General features: G+C 46.3%; 1 protein-coding gene across 3 annotated transcripts in view; it reads right to left on the bottom strand.

The window, feature by feature from the left end:
* RUNX1 (RUNX family transcription factor 1) overlaps positions 1-16,648 on the bottom strand; it is a 210,509-nt gene that overhangs the window by 163,098 nt on the left and 30,763 nt on the right. The window contains exon 1 of one of the 3 annotated variants that reach the window (XM_029603521.1): positions 4,429-4,603. The exons of the other annotated variants lie outside the window; for them this stretch is intronic. The gene's annotated coding sequence lies outside the window, so the exon portion shown is untranslated. Of the gene's footprint in view, positions 1-4,428; positions 4,604-16,648 lie in introns of those variants that run through there. 3 annotated transcript variants of the gene reach the window in all.

Genomic DNA, 16,648 nt, shown 5'->3' with positions numbered 1-16,648 from the left:
AACCACCAACAGAGATTGGACTGAGCTCTTTGCCCTGGAGTTTGGGGGCCACAAGAGGTGGCAGTGCCAGTGATGAGAGGCAAGTCTGAAGAAGTAAAAGGGAGCGAGGAAGTTGTCTGTCCACCCACAAGGTGGAGGGTTTGCACATCCACTGCACCAGCTGCTCGGACCATTTTTAAGAGCCCACTCACCAGTGCACCGGATTCTAACCCCTTGCCACTTGGTTTTTGTTTCATGTACCCCTGCTGGGGGTGACATAACTATACAAACTAATGCAAAAATACTTCACAATTGCCTTAAGCACGCATGAGTTGCAGAAACGAGGGGGTAATTCCAAAAGTTGCACAAAACAATATCCAAAGGCAAAGGGTGCATTACTGCAAAACAATACCAACAAACGGACTTGGAGGATTTAATTTAAAAAAAAAAAAAGTCTGTGCTACTTTTGCTGTAAACTTAAATCTGGAGCACGGCCTAGCGCACGTTTCTAGCCTTTTCATCATCATTGTTTTCCATTTCTCTCAAGAAACAGGATATCACAGCGCCCCCTTCCAATGACGACCCACAGACCTGCTTCACTAGGGATGTGCACAGGAAAAAATGTAGTTTCATTTTGTTTGATATCTATTGTTTCTTTTTTTTTTAAATGAAAGAAAACATCAAAGGTTAAAAAAACCCCCTGCAAAATAAAAACTACACAAAATAACAAATGGAAAAAGGGGCTGGATTCTCCCCCTCCCCAACACCCCAGCAAAGAAATAGAAATGCTGCCACCCCCAGACCCCACCCCCTCCAACATGAGAAATTAAAAACTGGAATTCTCCTCCCATCTCCTCCTGTGACGTAGCTTATCCCATCTGTGGCGTACCAGCCCTTCACCACTCACTCCTACCTCGCTGGCTCCTCATAAGACCATTTCCCTGGCTGGCAGCCCCATTTTTGAAAATAGGACCCAGTGGGATAACAGCCACTTGGGGTCAATCCTGCTCCATTTAAACTACTGGTAACCACCAATGAGATAAGCTACAGCAATGCTCACTCTGTGCTTCACTGCTCTCAACTCTCTGGAGACTCATGGGGATGGCTACTTTAATAAAAGTGCAACCTCATTCTACTACACCTGACCAACATGGCCACAATTAAAACCGAATGTGCTGATGATGTGTAGATGGCCTTGCACTGGTCAGATGATACCATGGCATGGACTCAAGCAGGCTGGAGTCTTTGCTTGTGTTCAAAGAGCAGGAAATGGATTTTTTTTCCATTGCATATGGCAATGCTGTCTTTTTCACTGGAAGTATTCATTCTCCCCCCCCCCAATTCAAGAAAAAAGGAATAGTTTGTGCTACTAAGCACAACCTCTATCAGAGCCAAGAGCCAGGGAGCTGGCTTTCAACAATCAGAGGTTTTGAGATAAAAGCTGATAAAATGGACGCAAACAAACCTCAGAATCGCTCCGGCACTTTCACAGGGAGGGGGAGGGAGTCCCTGTTGTCGCACGGACAGCGCCACCTGCTGGCTGGCTCCAGGGTGCACTTGTATTAGGCTCCAAAGCTGCAGCGGCGCTAGATGGAAGGAGTGCAGAATGAACGTCCTTCAGCGCCAGGAAACGCCGAGGTGACAGCTGTGCTGCAAGAGGTATTCACCGGGGAAGCGGGCAGCACTAACTCGTATTTCTCAAAATATCACGGGCTCATTCCTACACTCGATCCCCGTCGGTTGGTCTTGTCCCTAATTCTCCTTTCTATTTAGTTACAAGGAGGTCCGTATTCAGTGAGCCGGAAAGCAAGCGAGTAAAATCAGACAGATAACTCATGCACGTTATTCGGCGGGCCAAGTCTCCTGCTGAATATACTCGCCTAAAACTTATGCAGACGATTTTATCCGTAGTACTGAGCCTGCCCGGCTACAGTGATTTTGGTCGGTTTAGCTGATAACTTAGAACTTAAGCAGTTATATTAAATATACAGCCATTTAAGGCAAAAAAGGAAAAAAAAAAAAAAACCTTGCCAGTGGGCCTTTCCAGAAGCACTCCTCCACCCCCCCCAAATGAAGAAAAAACCCGTGGGAGCCCAGTGCCTAATCCTGGCTCTCCCCCTCCCCAAAAAAAACCCCAAAATGAATTAAACCCTGTGCACCAAAGCAGCCCTATGAACACACACTATAAGCACTTGAAAGTTAAATGATGGTTCCGGGCCCCCTTTGTCCTCCACACTGCCTTCCCTATACTCAGAGCCCCCTCAAATCCCCGAGGCGACGCTGGGAGCCGGTAGTGTCCGTACACTGAGTGATGGAGGAGGCTGCCAGCAGGGTGGTATAGACACTACCGGCTCGGAGGTTTGGGGGATTCTGAGTGGGGAGGGGAGGTGGAAGTACTGGTGGCAATGCGGCAGAAGGCGGGGAAAGGGGCCTAGAGCTATTCTTTCAGTTTTGTTTGGAGGAGGGGGCGGCATCCGGCTGCTATGGCCTGATATGTTGTTTTTTTTTGGGGGGGGAGGGGGAGATGAGGCATTAAAAACTCTGTGGGGGTATTTCTTCTTTTGAAATTGGAGGGATGGGCCAGGAAGGCCCCTGCTGGCCAAGATTTTTTTTTTTTTTTGTTACACTTAATATAACTGGTTAAGATTTTAAATGATCTGGATAAGTACCTGACTTAGCCGACTAGTGCTGATCAGGGCCGGATTTGAAATGATGGCGCGCCTTCAGAACTTTGCTCCCAAGAAGGCACTGCCTGTCCCTATATCCGGCCCTGGCGCTGATAGTCCTTGCTCCCTGCTAAATTTAAGTACCGCCCCCAGAATACCCCTGCAGCACCTCTTTTTTTTTTTTTTTTTATTTGGCTAAGTTTTAGCGGGGTAAATCCTGGTCAGTGGGGGGAAATACTTATACCGGTGAAGTCTCAAACTGAGTTCGTATTTGATTTCTTAGTTTTCTGGAATGCAAGACATTACATTGTAACAACATTTTCTATTTCTATATATATATAATCCCCCTCCTGCATTGTCTTTTCAGCTTTCAATGCTGTCTTCCTATTCAGGATATGTCAAGGTGGTGTTAGCACTGGTTTGTACTGACAGGCGGCACCACTGTACCCTCGTTTCCTTAGACAAAGCAGACACAGAACATGCGCAGCGTGGATTAATGGAAAGTTATATACAAAATAAAGAACATAAAACACATTAGCAGAAAGCATTTCCTAACAAAGAGTGAACTTTTTTTTTCATTCCGAAAACAGTATAAGAGAAACGCAATATAAAATAGAACACCTAGGAACAAGACAAAAAAAAAACGTCAAGAAACGAACAAGCCAACATGAAGAATCTGGCTGGTGCTACTGCTTTAAATCCTCCCTGGCCTGCTTTTCTCTTCCCGTTAGCGTAAATCCCTACTTGCTGGAGTTTTTGTTTCACAGCGTGGCAAGCGCCTCGGAGTGCCGGCAGGAGGCTCTGCAGCATGATCCGCGGCTCACTGCTGCTTCCCGGGGACCCCCACAGAAGGAAGCTTTCTCAGCCGCTTCAGTGACAAATCACACCCCCACCCCGTGAAGGTGGAGAAGGATGCAGCCACGTCAGGGCTTTCGGTGTGAGTCTGGGCGTCATGATATTCAGAACACTGCTGAACCAACAGAGTGCATTACTTAACTAGCTCTGTAAATGTGAACAGTGGTAATTCTTAATAGTTTGCATGCATGGAGACTACCATAAGTGCCAGCTCTGCGGGTGCTTGAGCACCCCTAATATTTATTGAGCAAACTCCTTCACTGTGTCCAGGGAGGAATAATTAGTAATTGCGTTGGCTCCTATGGATAATACCTGTCGTTCACTCGATGCCTTCAATCCTGTCTCCCCCCCCCCCAGTCTTCCAATTTTCCTCTTAAATCTCCTTGCCTCATAGCCACTCACACGTCCAGATCTCTTATCGTTTTGGGAGGACGGGAGAGATCGCACCTTCTCCAGCGCCTTCATCACTGCTAGGGAATGTGTAGGGGTGAGAGTAGCGAATAGCCTGGGAGGAAGCTGCCCTTGCCCGTTTCCCAGCAGGGTGCAGACGATGTGCTCTGACCCTGGGTTGGTGGGTGCGGGTTCTGCCCCCAAGCAGTCAGTCAGCAGGGCTGAAATGTTCAGCCTTGCAGAAGACCTCACCCCGGGGCAGCGGAGTGGGAAGGGGGGTCGCAGGTCTGTGCCTTAACCGGCCACCAGCCGCACCCTGCCAGCCCAAAAATAAAACCCTGCACAGCCTTTCCTGAAAGATTTCTTCAGGCCAGATCTGGGCACAATAACAGCATCGACTTTTAATAAAAGGAACTGGAGTAATTTTCTTTTCCTTTTGAAAACTTGAGGGTTTGGTTGTTTTTTTTTAAAGGACACGACCTCCCTTCTTCCGCATCAATTTACTTTTTTGATCAGTGATAAATAAAATAAATTGTACCTGCCGGGAGGGAAGCTGCTCATTTCTAAATGACTTTCCTGGTCCTCGGACTTCAAACACTTCTGTCCCTGTCGGCATTTTATCCCCCGTGGCAAGGAAAGGAGCGCCTGGCAGGGAGCTGCACGTGGAGACGGGTGAAAGGTCGCCGGCCTCCGCCCTGGCTGCTAATTGATAGCCTGGGCGCGAGGCGGGCCGGATGGAATTACGGCAGAGCTAGCGCTAAAGCACCCGCGCGCGCGCACACAAAGGACCGCAGATGCCCAGCTTTCGGAAGGGAGGTGAGTCGTGTGCGTGTTGGATAACAGACAATTAGTGGCGGTTTTACTGTTTCTTCTAAAGAATTTATATCCAACAGCATCAAAGGGAAATCGCATCCAGAGATGGCAAATTTTACTGCCCCCGAAGCCCAGGCCGGCTCTTCTGACCTTTGGGCTTCTAGTTTTTTCTAGGACGGTCATGCAAAGTTTCCCCGTGCCCCTGGAAATGACCTGACCCCACTCCTTCCCCGCCCAAGCATTAAAAAAATCTAAAGAAGGTGATGCTGGGAAAAGGATGTTTACAGCAAAATATCTGGTTATATCAAGCAAGAAGAAAAGATATAGTTCCAGTAGGATTGCCACAAGAAAGAGTGAATGAGAATGGATTGCTTTGCGTTACCGTGGTGCCGCGCGACCCAGTGCTTTGAAAGAAAGAAAACAAAAAGACATCACTCTCTTGGGTCATTCATGTGGCCCCAAATCAAGACCCAAGAAATGCCCTTGGACCCTCGTGGAAGTTTCTTTTACAGCACACGAGTTTTAAGAAGGCCTAGAGTCAAAATGCAGCTGCCACATTTAGAGGACTCAAGCAAGCTTGATCTTTTTCCATTACTAAGGTAGAAAAATACCACACAGTTTGTTTAATTCCATTTAAATTCTTCCCTGAGCCCTACATTTTCTAAGAGAAATCAGAATTACAGGCTCTATGCATGCAGTGGAGCGAAACTAGGATTAGATTGGCCTCTTGGGGGTTGTCCTGGTTGAAGTGGTGTGCCTCCTTCAAAAAAGGTCTGGGTGAGGAGTTCAAGAGATGAGCAGAGTGTGGGCCTGTCAGCTCAGACATGTGTGAGGTAGCACTCTTATAAGGTAAGAGACACTTAACTCCATTGTTCACCGCCAGCTTTTGTTGTCTCGCAGTCAGCGTTCTGCTCTTGGCCCTGTTGCTCGGGGTGCCTTTCTCCCATCTTATTCTGTCTGCATAGTGAGGCTCCCATTCTCCGCTGCTTATCCTTTTAGGTGCTTCGTCTGCTTTTCATGGGGCCTAGCATTTCTCCTGGGCTGCAAGCTCCTGTGCTTTTCAGGTTCACATGCTACCATTTTTAGATCATTCTTTTCCGTTCTCTTGGTCTGCAACTCCTGGTCCCTTACTGTTTTTCCTCAGGGTTCTGGTCCAAGTCCTTGGCTGTTCTGACATTGCACCCATTCCTTGGTTTCCATAATCTGCATGTAGGTGATATTCAAATCTTGTTTCTCTCTTTTGTTTTTAAACCTAATATATATATATATATATATATATATATATAATCTGCAACTTCCTCCTGCTTTGATGTCACTTGGAATCTATCCCAAATAGAGCTACAGCTACCCCCGATTTGTTTTTCCTCCCTCTCCCTCCATCCTATCTAACCCAGACAATACAGTGACTGCATTGGTCCCTGGTAGGAGATCACTGTACATCCTGAATCTCACCTGCTGTTATTGCTGATATTTGATGGCTGGACCTCCCTTCCCTCAGGGGTGGTGTATGGTGCCTGTGCAGCAACCCTCCCCCAGTTCCAGCCAGCCCAGAGAGCAGAAACCAGGTCCAAGCAGTGAACTATGTCTTATACATGCCAGTGCATAGCCCTGCCCTCTAGGCCCACTGGGTTGCACCTTCATCTCATGGCTCTACCATTTTCCCCCGAAAATAAGACCTACCCAGAAAATAAGCCCTAGCATGATTTTTGAGGATGCTCGAAATATAAGCCCTACTCCAAAAATAAGCCCTAGTTACAGTTCATAAAAAAAAAAGTCAATTTAAAGGCAGCTATATATGTAAAAAAGTAAAATCAATTGGCAATAGAATGCAGCAGGACAGATAGATCCTTCACCAAGGAAAGCAGACACCCCCAAAAGAATCGTACTCAAAAGACCCCACGAGACCCAAAACGATAAGGATTAGCAAGTGCCGAGCTTTCACATACAGATCGGGTAGTCCCTCTGGCGTCACTCTACTCCCGAGCCCATTATATTAGAGCGTTGTGGCTGCTTCCGGTCACCAGGGGGAGCCAACTGCTACACTTGGCTGCAGTGGAACTAGGAAGAGAGCAGCTGGAACGCCAAGGGACCTGACAGCACGCCTGTGACGGGAGTGACGCCAGCAGGACTACCCGATCTGTGTGTGAGAGCCCGGCACTTGCTAATCCTTATTGTTTTGGGTCTCGTGGGCTCTTCTGACTACGATTCTTTTGGGGGTGTCTGCTTTTCTTGGTGAAGGGTCAGGGTTTGGAGAGTTATGATGATGATCTAGAATGTGATGACATGACTATATTTGAATAAATGTTGATTTTTTTTTTTTTTGTTCAAGAATAAATGTAGATTGTTGTTCATGGAAAAATAAGACATCCTCTGAAAATAAGCCCTAACGCATCTTTTAGAGCAAAAATTAGTATAAGATCCTGTCTTATTTTCTGGGAAACACGGTAATTCTCTCTCTTCCTGTCCGATGGCTGTCTCCACTTGGATGCAGTCTTATTTTCTCAAGTTCAGCCTTGATAAACACAGAAACTCACAGCACATGAAGGCCTCCACCACGCTCAATAGCCTGAATTAGATTAGAGATGTGTATGGGTGTGAGAGTGACCGGGAGGGATTTGTCAGTCAATTAGCCAGCTTCCTTGCCTGAACATCTTTAATGGTTTACAATTAATTTAAGGAGATCCTTCATATGGTCTATGTGATCATACACATTCCAGTTAAGAAAACCACACACAGTATCACATATAACCTCAGACCAGAGGAACGGGCTGAGCTGTTCATAGCTTTATGCCCTTGCAGTCATAGAGGTTTCATGCTGCTTGTCTCTTGGAACTTACTAGGGGAATCAGGACTACATCTCCCAGCATATATTGGGGTAAAATCATGACAGCCAGCATGACAAGGGAAATCTTGCCTCACCAATCTGCTACATTTTTGTGGATAATGGTGAGCCAGTGGATGTAGCGTATTTAGATTTTCAGAAGGCATTTGACAAAGTGCCCCATAAGAGACTCTTGAGAAAAATATAAAGTCACAGTATAGGAGGGAATGTCATATGATGCACTGCAAACCGGTTAGAAGACAGGAAACAGAGGGTAGGGCTAAATGGTCAGTTTTCTCAGTGGAGAATGGTAAACAGTGGAGTGCCTCAGGGATCTGTACTCAGACATGCTTTTTAATATATTTATAAATGACCTGGAAAATGGAGTGATGAGAGTGATTAGATTTGCAGATGACACGAGTAGTGAAATCACAAGTGGATTGTGAGAAATTGCAGGAAGACATTGCAAGCTTAGGAGACTGGGCATCCAAATGGCAGATGAAATTTAATGTGGACAAAGTGATGCACACAGAGAAAAGAAACCCACATTGTAGTTACACAATGTTAGTTCCATATTAGAGTTTATATTAGAGTTCCATTAGAGTTCCATATTAGAAACTGTTCAATGTAAAACGCCACCCCAGGCGTCTGTTTGCGTTACACTGTAAACCGATGTGATATCCTTGATGAATGTTGGTATATAAAAACTATAAATAAATAAATAAATAGATAGATAGATAGATAGTTGCAACCCAGGAAAGGATCTTGGTATTGTCGTGGAAAATACCTTGAAATCCTCAGCTTAGTGTGCGGCAGTGGTCAAAAAAGCAAAAATATTATTAGGAAGGGAATAGAGAATAAAATGGAGAGCTGGAAAAGATACAGAGGGGTGATCAAAATGATAAAGGGCATGGAATGGCTCCCCTATGAGGAAAGAGGTTAGGGCTGTTCAGCTTGGAGAAAAGTTGGATGAGGGGGTATATAATAGAGGTCTATAAAATCATGAGTGGAATAGAATGGGTAAATATGAATTGGTTATTTACTCTTTCAAATAATACAAAAACTAGGGGACATTCCATGAAGTCAATAAGTAGCACATTTAAAACAAATTGGAGAAAAAGCTTTTTCACTCAATGCCCAATTAAACTCTAGAATCCATTGCCGGGGGATGGAGTAAAAGCAATTAACATAGCTTGTATTAAAAAAGGTTTGAACAAGTTCTTGAAGGAGAAGTCCATAAACTGTTATTAACCAAACAGACTTGGAAAAAGCCACTACTTATCCCTGGGCGCTAGCAGCATGGGATCTGTCTGCTGTTTGGGATCCTGCCAGGTACTTGTGACCTGGATTGGAAACCATATATTGGGCTTCATGGACCCTCGATCTGATCCAGTATGGCAATTCTTAATGCTAGTTCAGCTTGTCCCCCTGGCCATGGAGCTCTATGATCACCCTACATATCTCCCATTTTCCAGAATGTGATCTCCATCTCCCATGTGTATTCTGAAGTTATAGACACAAAGATCACAAATAGAAGAATTATAGAACCAAATATTACAATCAATTAATAGGTACCGATGGACTCCTCTTAAAAGAAGTATGGTTTATGGATGGTTTCGCTCCCGTGTTAATGTGCATTAAGTGCCAGACAGGGAATGGTTCTGAGAACAAGGGATCACAGTTATAAACTAGCCTGGTATCGTCAGCCCTTCTCCTCTGGCAGCCTGTGATGGCTGAAATGCAGGTGTGATGGGACCGCGAGAATGGAAAGGGCACGTCGCTGGCATGGTGCCCTAAGCCTTCTGGCACCATATGCCATCTGCCAAGCCAACCCCAAGAGCAGGTGTGAGCAAACCATACACCTTGAGGCCAACACGTCAGCCCTGTTTGTTTCCGTGGTGTTCACCCTGGCAGATAAAAAAAAGGGATAAGTTATTTCAGTGCAGCCTGGCTGCGCACTTGTGGACCAGGCACAGCTCTGAAGCGGATGCTGGTGTGATAGGCTGATTCCGGTGGCTTCCCTGCACTGCCGCTGCTTTTGGAGCACCTCAGCGTCCCGCACCTGGTGAATCAAGACCCTCCCCAGTTCTTTCCTGCGCCACCACCTCCTCCCTGCTCCCTCGGTGAGGGTTGCAGCTGATTCTTCAAAATGTGGACAGTGAGTCTGTCAAACACAGTTACTACTGTGAAGTATAATTCCTACAAAAATAGGAATTGTTAGTAATCTAGAAGCATTTTGCACACGTGCAGCCACCTCTGGGGTCAACTGGCAGCAAATTTCAGGCACCCAGACCAGCGAACACTTGTAAAGGGGAGGCTGTTTAGGTACAGGCACAAGGCATTATGGTAAATTGCCTATAGGTTACACTTGGAGGGCAGGACTTGAACTTGTGAGCAGCAGGAGCTTACCCGCCCTAATGATTGGTCTAGCACTAGGATCATTTCTTACCCTTAAGCTCATCCCAACTCTATGAAGTTTAACAAGAGGGTAAGGTGTGGTCTAGGGGCGCTGAATGGCGCAGGAGACAGGATCTGTAAAGCTGTGACCATTCACCTCTTAGGCCTCCAGCTCAAATCCTACAAGAAATGAGATGGTGGTCTCAGTCTAGTTCCAGGGGGCCACCCTTGAAGCTTTCACGTCCGAGGTGTCTATCGGATTCTTGTGAAATTGCGAATTATGCCGCACGTCTTGCCACTGACTGGTGACAAGGACACGAGTGAGTGATCAGGGCCAGTTCTAAGGGAAGCAGCACCACAAAGAGTGCCCTCGGCAAAGCCGAATAAAGTTACTGAGGCGGCTGAATCCACTTATATTTCCTGTCCTGGGCCCCAGTGTGTCTATAAAAAAATTAAGATTTTCTTACGCTGGTTCAAACCAAAGGTCCATTGAGCCCAGCATCCTGTCTGTGACAGAGGAAGTACCTGGCAGGATCTGAAAGAGTCTTAACACCGGCCCTGCAGGTGATCCCACTGTAATCTGTCCTCCAGGACGCTTTGCATAAGAGTTGAATTAAAAACATGGACTGAGCAGAGGCCCAGTTGCTCGAGCCCTGGTGAGAGACCCAAGAGTCCGGTGAAGCCCAGAGGCTTCAGTCATGCCTTGTCCTCTTAGAGGACCCTTCCTCACAAACTGAAAATCTCTCTCATCTGTACCGGCGCCACGTTTTAAATCCTGGGATTTGGAAGTTAAGGCCTTTCATTTCTTTAACTCATTTTGGGCTCGTGTTGGTTTGACCAGACTGGAGTGGCCCCCATTTTTTTCTTCAGGTTGCTGAGTCAATACATATAAACATATTTGCACCAGCTGAAAGAAGAAAACAATTTCCCAAGTGTAAACCTTGTCCCTTTCTCTGGTCATCCAAAAACATAAAAAAAAACTTCAGTGTGTATTTTCAGCTTGGCAGTGAGCTTTACTGTGTTATCTGAAAAGACAAGGTTACCAAGAGCCACTTTTTTTTTATTTCCTCCAAAGAACCAGCAGCTCCCAACGTTGTCCCTTGTGAGAAGCAACGCACAGCAAGGCGCGCCAGGAGCCCTTCAAGCCGTATTGCGCATCCTCTGCCTTTTGGTGAAGACCCAAGGGCAAGTTCTGAGCCACGAGCTGAAATTGAGGCCCCGTGCAATATGGCAGGTTATAGCCCTGCCACCTGACCCCCCCACTGGGGAGACAAGTTGCAGGCATTGCCAGAGCAGGAGGATTAAACTGCTCGATTAATTATGGTAATTAAAAAAGAAAACAAACAAAAATAAAGAAAATCACGTTATTTGCAGTGCTCGCAAACCCTTTCCCATGGGATCTCTTATAAAACGGGTGGGGGGGGGGGGGTGTGAGGTGTTCCCCCTGGCAGATAAAAGATAAGTTATTTCAGTGCAGCCTGGCTGCGCACTTGTGGCCCAGGCACAGCTCTGAAGCTGTAGCTGGAGAACTATATTTCTGCAGGCAGTAAATTAGCTTCTTGGAATGAAATCATGTCGTGAACCATCACTTGTGAGATCACGGTACGGGCTAATCTACCGTGTCCTCGGAAGACGACAAGGTGGAGGGAAACGGATTTGCTGAAATTGAAAGACGGACATGATGGGTTATTTTTTTTTTTTAAGAGCTTGAAATGCCTTTTGATACAAGTCCCCGAGATGAACATTTGGAATGGGAGAGAGCGAAATCCACGTTTACTAATGTATTTACAATCGGCCTATGCAGCCCCTAAGATTAGGCCGCTCTGTCGACTACAGTCTGCTAAGAGGGGCATTATTCTACCGACGTGGCGGTTTTCGGGATACTTGGGGGGGTAGACTGAGCGCTCCCATCGGTTTCTTGAGATTCGGTCTGTAGCAGCTGGGAGGTGGTCACGAGGCGTCTCCTAGACCCCGCTTGGTAAAATCCATTGACATTCGATTCAGCTGTTTTCATTGTACAAGTGTCAGATAGTCAGATACAGACTGAAGTTGTCAGGTCCTTATATATCTCTTGGGGGAAAGTCACAGGGTTTACTTTTTTTTTTTTTGTGCCAGAGATGGCAGCAAGATTACAGGAATTTTAAAAGAAAGAATGACTGCGTTAGACAGGGGAAAGCCCAGCTCCGTGGCGGAGAGAGAACACTGTTTGGAGGACTATTTCTTTGGGCCTGATTAATGAATAATTAACAGATCCATCTAGCGATAAAAAAAAAAGAGAATTTTGGAATTCAGTTATGATTAGGAAAATGGGTAGGGAATAAGGTAAATTTGCAATATCTGCGGTACCAATGGGAAGGTGATCTATAAAGGGGAGATGTCATTTACAACAGAGAATATTCATTAAAATAAACCCCTCTGCATTCCCAAACAATGTAAATTTGAAAGAAATACAGCAAAAACAATAATCATCCTTATAGAACCACAAGGCCAAACACTGATACCCAGCACTCCCTGTGACTGTCCCCACAATGAGACCTTCCCAGCTCATGCACTGCCGTGCTAGACTCCCTGTCCACAATGAAACTTTCCCAGCTCACGCGCACTGCCGTGCTAGACTCCCTGTGACTGACCCCACAATGAGACCTTCCCAGCTCGCGCGCTGCCATGCTAGACTCCCTGTGACTGACCCCACAATGAGACCTTCCCAGCTCGCGCGCTACCATGCTAGACTCCCTGTGACTGACCCCACAATGAGACCTTCCCAGCTCGCATGCTGCCATGCTAGACTCCCTGAGACTGACCCCACAATGAGACCTTCCCAGCTCGCGCGCTACTGTGCTAGACTCCCTGTGACTAGTTTCTCCTTGGAAGTGGCAGCAAAGCTTACCCTGATCCCTGACTTTCCTCCTCTCTACCTTTATCAGCGCACTCCCTAGAATTGAATTTCCCCTTACGAGCATTCACTTTATATGTGCCAGACATATGGGAGATACTCCATGTGCTTTAAGTGTGCCGCCATCCACACACAGCACACGCATGTATTTCAGTAACTGGATGGCCCCGTGATCTCAGCAGCTCTCAGCCCCAGAGCCCTTGTTATGACAAACACGTTCAGATTCTTACTCAGCATAATCTACTCTCCTTTTTAGTTGCTTATGAACCCTGGATGGCTTTTTTTTTTTCTTTTGTAGTTTTATCACATCTCTTGTTTTGATTCAGCTTTCAGAACAAGGCACAATTCCTCCAGCTGTCCAGCTCACGTTTTGGCATTCTCCTCGCATTTCTTTAAATCTTCTCTGTGGGCAGAGTATCTCTTTTTAAGGGATTTTTTTTATTATTATTATTATTATTTTTTTTTAAGTCTAGGGTACTCTTGGAGAGGGCTGGAGGCCTAACGGAGCTGGGGAAGCAGCTGGCCTGTAACATGAGTCAAGTTGGGTGCAGGCTTCTGCCTTTTGTATGTGTGTTTTCAGTTAAAGAGTAGGTTATTGGGTGTCCCGCGGCAGGTGCTGTAAGATTAAAGGGGGCCGCGGGGGGGGGGGGGGGCGGGAAGCTGGTCAAGCACAGACGCTGAATTAGTGGTTTCTGTCTCAGCGAGATGAAAATGATCCTGATAAAAGAGCCCCCCAACCCACCCACGCAAACCTCCGCCTCCAATTTAACGCTTGCTTAACATATTCTCCAAATAATTGTGCATTTTCACTGTCGTGTCGACAGTGGGGGGGGGGGGGGGAGAAAGTGCAATCCAGTCTCTGTAGAAAGCCACACGTCGTGGCCTGCACAACCACTGGGCTTTTGTAAGTGGAGGCCTGAAGAAACGGGTTAGTTTAACGATGAACCGTGCAATTACTCTCTAGCCGCTTGTGAAATTAGAAAACGTAACCAACTGTATGTCCAGGGAGAAACTGGATCTAAAACAAATCCAGTAGCTAAGCAGGCGCTAGGGACGATTAGTGGCAGAGACAAGCAATGGCCAAGCTGATGGACTGGATTCTTCTGCCTTCCTCAGATAGCGAAGTTTCAGTGACGCTGACATAGACGTACGAGGGTTGCAGCACTCTTGCAAATTTAATGCGGAGACCCTGGAGGAATTTTCACAGAAACAGCCGCATCCCCCCCCCCCCCCCCACCCCCCCCCGGTGGAAGCCAGCATCCCTGTACTTCAGACCAGGAGGTATCTGATGTTTAATGTGACAGTCTTGACACTAGGCCTCCACCTTTTTTTTTTTTGTAGTCTGATAGTGCTTCCTTTTTCCTGCTGCTTCTAGCTCAGTCACAACTAGTACTAGGGTTCTGCTGCCCTGAGCCTTCATTTGCAACTACTTTGGGATTTTCCCCTACTATTTTTTATTTTATTTTTTTAATAGACACTCTCCATGCCCACCTCCCCATTTCTAATCTGGTCACTGCTGCAACAGTCCTGAAGCTGACAGCCATGTACTATGGTTCCTCTTAGAACTGGTACCCATGGGATCTAAATCCAGCCATCGTATGTCACCCTCCTTGATGACTACGGCTCCCCCAACCAAGGGAGCAGAGTTTGCCCACACGTCATCCCCTGCCTTGGCCAACCCAGGTCCTGGAAGACTTGATCCAGGAATCGAACAAGGGACAATCTGCATAGCAAAGCTGCTACCGAGCCACTGGAGAGCCGGCACAGTGCCACTTCTCAGCTACGTTACTACGCTCTCACTGGGGGCCAAGATCGCATCGATTCGTCTCTCATACATACACGTATTTAATTCAGCCTCTCTGAATAATCGCAGGAGACGTGGAGGAAGTCATTTCATTTTCACACTCTGGGTTTTTTTTTATTTCTGCTTTCACAAAATCCAACTTTTGGTTCTTCACTGTCAATCAAATGTTGTGGCAATGCCAAGATAGGGGTCTTTAGGAAAACTAGCCCGACAGCAAAAGTTGGCAGTGGTAGCAGTCAGAATAATTCCCTCTGAGATCTGTCAAACTCTGGGGTCAAGTCAACAAATGCTCTGCATGCTGTTACCACACATGGGTGGGGATCTCTCGTTTCTTTCAAAGGAAGAGGAAGCCATGTCAACATTTGAGGTAAAAAGGCTACCCTGCCCACCCCATGTTTTTCATAGAGGGGAATGATACAGGGGAAGCGATATTTAAGAGGCGGAAGTCTGTGGAAGTGAATGCAAGCAAAGAAATGTTTAAAAGACAGGAAAGGCATTGGCTAAGATTGAAAGACAGACATGATGTTTTGTAAAACCTTTAAATACCTTTTGGATTGCAAATCTGGTTGAAAAACTCAATCCCAAGATGAAGATTAGGAATGGCAGAGAGCAAAATCCATGTTGTTCATGTATTTGCGGTGATGTCATTGGAATCTAAGGAGGGTAATAATATGCAGAAAGATTTTTAAGAGGGTGACGGCACTGAAATCCATGGAAGTGGATGATATAGGGAAGAGATGTTCCAGAAGCCTGCGGACATGAATGATGTAGGGAAAGGATTCTTTGGTACCAGGATGTCATCGAAAGCTGTGGAGATAATGATGCGCAGACGAGAAATTTAAGCCTGTGACGGTGAATGGCAATTAAGAACAGAGATGTAAAAAGACATTCTATGTTACTCTGATTTCCTTTTGGATCAGAAAGGATTAATTGCAATATGATTTGGAAACGATCCGAATCAGGTGGATCCTGGCAAAATAGATGCTGCAGACAGCGTCCGTAGTTTGCTTCGTTTTGCCTAATCACTTGTTACGGTTTTTGCTGTCCCATTCCGGCTCTCATTTCGAACTTAAATTGGCCACATTCAAACAAGTAATACATTCTGAGTGATCTTTGCAGATAAAGAAAATAAAACACAACTTGATCAGCTAATTAAACTCAAAGTAAAGACTGGCATGGTTGAACCCGCTCTTCAGTGGGAGTCTTTTTTTTAAGTTACTCACTGCAGGCAGGAAAGCGTAGCTTGGCTGTCCAGGCTCCTGGGCGTGCTTCACCCAGCCTCCAGCTCTGATTCGGAGCAGTGCACGGTATGGGATGTTGGGTCAGGCTAGAGGCAAAGGCAAGTGAAGGCCATAATGGTGGGGAAGCAGAAATGAACAAGAATCCCAGACAAAACAGAAAAGGAGAGGGAGGTTGGTGAAGGGGCCGAGCCGAGGTGATGGCAGGGAGCCAGCCTGCCTCTGAGAGTCGCACAGAATTTACCTGCGAGGCTGGGTGGTCCCCAGTCTATTTCCACAGTCCATACAGGGATAGCTGTGACAGGTACCCAGTTAGATTGCAAGCCCCGTGGGAGATAGGGAAATACCTACAGTACCTGAATGTAATCCACTTTGAAGGGCTGCAAAAAAAAGCGGAATATAAAAATCTGAATAAATAAATAGTGATGCTGCTCATGGGCCGGCTGGCCCTGTGTCTGCAGCAGCAAGACAGGAAGACCCCTAGCAATGAAACCGATCTCCATCAGGGGGCCCCAGTGTGTCTATAGGAAGAGCAATCCTGACCCCACTCTAGCTGAAGTACAGCTACAAAATTCCCCAGCATGTCCTGCAAATAGTAACTCGTGTGGGGGTTGCAAATGAATTACAGATCCTTAATCGGGAGGAATTATGCGTTTTGCATCACTCCATTTCTAGATAAGAGGGTGATTGGCTTCTTAGGGGAGGGGTGTCCCTTGTAAAGTGATGTGAAGCTCCTAAATTATTGACTTTTTTTTTTTTTAAACAAAAACAAGACCTGGGCCTGCTCATTGG

Source organism: Rhinatrema bivittatum, chromosome 5 (genome assembly GCF_901001135.1).
Source record: "Rhinatrema bivittatum chromosome 5, aRhiBiv1.1, whole genome shotgun sequence".
Taxonomy (NCBI): domain Eukaryota; kingdom Metazoa; phylum Chordata; class Amphibia; order Gymnophiona; family Rhinatrematidae; genus Rhinatrema; species Rhinatrema bivittatum.
The sequence above is the reverse complement of the archived record's forward strand: the minus strand, read 5'-3'. Positions and strand labels throughout refer to the sequence as shown.